The sequence below is a fragment of the Bombina bombina genome, chromosome 2 (genome assembly GCF_027579735.1).
Source record: "Bombina bombina isolate aBomBom1 chromosome 2, aBomBom1.pri, whole genome shotgun sequence".
Lineage (NCBI taxonomy): Eukaryota > Metazoa > Chordata > Amphibia > Anura > Bombinatoridae > Bombina > Bombina bombina.
The window spans coordinates 542,936,062-542,939,103 of NC_069500.1; positions in this window are offsets into that span (position 1 = coordinate 542,936,062).

The window sequence follows — 3,042 nt, forward strand, 5'->3', positions numbered from 1 at the left end:
GTTAAAAGTGATGCACAGTTGCAGGACTGATATTAAGTTTTCTACTAACAGACAGATCCAAGGCAGATTGTGCTGTGTTTCTGAAAGTGTATTGCTAATTTATAAATTCCCATGTCTTTTAATTCTTTGTAATTCCATTACCACACAGCTAAATGCAGCATGATCCTTTGTGACCATCTGTTCTTCTAATGAAAGCTAAGGATGCTATAAAATGAAAAAGACATTAAAATCTGCATTTTCAAAAGCAGTTATTGTAAATGACTATGATTTAATGAATATATATCAACAACATTTTCTTCAACTAATTAAATGTAACTTACATTTAGGATACATTTGAAACAGGGGACCACACATAGAGCACTTGGCTGAGATCAGCACAATATAACAGCAGGGAAGTGTCTACAATCATTCATAGATTCCATGATTTTCTTATTATCTTTTTACCTACAGTACTTGGTTTGAAATGTTTGTGCGTTGTTCCTCCTTTCTGCATCCTGAGATGTGTTAATGTCAGTTTAATCGTTTGTTCCTCCTTGTCTCTACAGATCACTTAGCTTAGCTCCAGGGTATCCTTTACAATTATTACAATCTGCTGCCACCTACTGATCAACACAGAATGTTTTCATCTTTTCAGTGTATTCACTCACCAACAGTGGTTTTTAGTTACTAGAGGGGATTCAAATGCTAGCATTTGAAAAGTATGCACATGAATAGCACTCAACACCACTAAGGAACAAGAGCCGTTTGGTTCAAGGAGGACACAACTAGGGATCTTCCAATAGAAGGGGTGAAGGGATAAAACTTAACTTGTAATATTGTGCAAATTAAAACATAATGTAAATTAAAAACACACGCCTAGATTACGAGTCTTGCGTTAGCCTTAAAAAGCAGCCTTGAGAGGTCCTAACGCTGCTTTTTAACTCCTGCTGGTATTACGAGTCTTGCAGGTACAGGCGTACCGCTCACTTTTTTGGCCACACTCGAAAATACCGCAAATCCACTTACGTCAATTGCGTATCCTATTTTTTTCAATGGGATTTGCCTAACGCCGGTATTACGAGTCTTCAAAAAAGTGAGCGGTACACCTCCTGTCAAGCCTGGCACCGCATTTTAAAGTCAGTAGTTAAGAGTTTAATGGGCTAACGCCGTAGTATAAAACTCTTAACTAAAGTGCTAAAAAGTACACTAACACCCATAAACTACCTATTAACCCCTAAACCGAGGCCCCCCACATCACAAACACTAAAATAAAATATTTAACCCCTAATCTGCCGAACCGGACATCGCCTCCACTATAAAAAATATATTAACCCCTAAACCGCTGCACTCCCGCATCGCAAACACTATTTAAATTTTATTAACCCCTAATCTGCCGTCCCTAACATTGCCGACACCTACCTACATTTATTAACCCCTAATCTGCTGCCCCCAATGTCGCCGCAACTATATTAAATGTATTAACTGCTAAATCTAAGTCTAACCCTAACCCTAACACTCCCTAACTTAAATATAATTTAAATAAATCTAAATAATTTATTCCTATTTAAAACTAAATACTTACCTATAAAATAAACCCTAAGCTAGATAAAATATAACTAATAGTTACATTGTAGTTAGCTTAGGGTTTATTTTTATTTTACAGGCAACTTTGTATTTATTTTAACTAGGTAGAATAGTTATTAAATAGTTATTAACTATTTAATAGCTACCTAGTTAAAATAAAGACAAATTTACCTGTAAAATAAAACCTAACCTAAGTTACAATTACACCTAACACTACACTATAATTAAATTAATTCCCTAAATTAACTATAATTAAATACAATTAAATACAATTATCTAAAGTAGGAAAAAAACAACAACACTAAATTACAGAAAATAATAAAATAATTATTTTTTAAACTATAATAGTTTTTTAAACTAATTACACCTAATCTAATTCCCCTAATAAAATAAAAAAGCCCCCCAAAATAAAAATAAAAAATAAAAAAGCCCTACCCTATACTAAATTACAAATAGCCCTTAAAAGGGCCTTTTGCCGGGCATTGCCCCAAAGTAATCAGCTCTTTTACCTGTAAAAAAAAAGTACAATACCCCCCAACATTAAAACTCACCACCCACACACCCAACCCTACTCTAAAACCCACCCAATCCCCCCTTAATAAAACCTAACACTAACCCCTTGAAGATCACCCTACCTTGAGAAGTCTTCACCCAACTGGGCCGAAGTCCTCAACAAAGCCGGGCGAAGTGGTCCTCCAGACGGGCAGAAGTCTTCATCCAAGCCGGGAAGAAGAGGTCCTCCAGACAGGCAGAAGTCTTCATCCAGGCGGCATCTTCTATCTTCATCCATCCGGCGCGGAGCGGCTCCATCTTCAAGACATCTGGCGCGGAGCATCCTCTTCAAACAACGTCAAACTGAAGAATGAAGGTTCCTTTAAATGACATCATCCAATATGGCGTCCCTTCAATTCCGATTGGCTGATAGAATTGGCTGTAGAAAAAACCCTATTGGCTGATGCAATCAGCAAATAGGATTGAAGTTCAATCCTATTGGCTGATCCAATCAGCCAATAGGATTGAGCTGACATTCTATTGGCTGATTCTGCATCAGCCAATAGGACTTTTCCTACCTTAATTCCAGTTGGCTGATAGAATTCTATCAGCCAATCGGAATTCAAGGGACGCCATCTTGGATGACGTCATTTAAAGGAACCTTCATTCTTCAGTTGGACTTCATTGGAAGAAGATGCTCTGCGTCGGATGTCTTGAAGATGGACCCGCTCCGCGCCGGATGGATGAAGATAGAAGATGCTGTCTGGATGAAGACTTCTGCCCATCTGGAGGACCTCTTCTGGCCAGCTTCGATGAAGACTTCTGCCCGTCTGGAGGACCACTTCGCCCGGCTTCGTTGAGGACTTCGGCCCGGCTGGGTGAAGATTTCTCAAGGTAGGGTGATCTTCAAGGGGTTAGTGTTAGGTTTTATTAAGGGGGGATTCGGTGGGTTTTAGAGTAGGGTTGGGTGTGTGGGTGGTGGGCTTT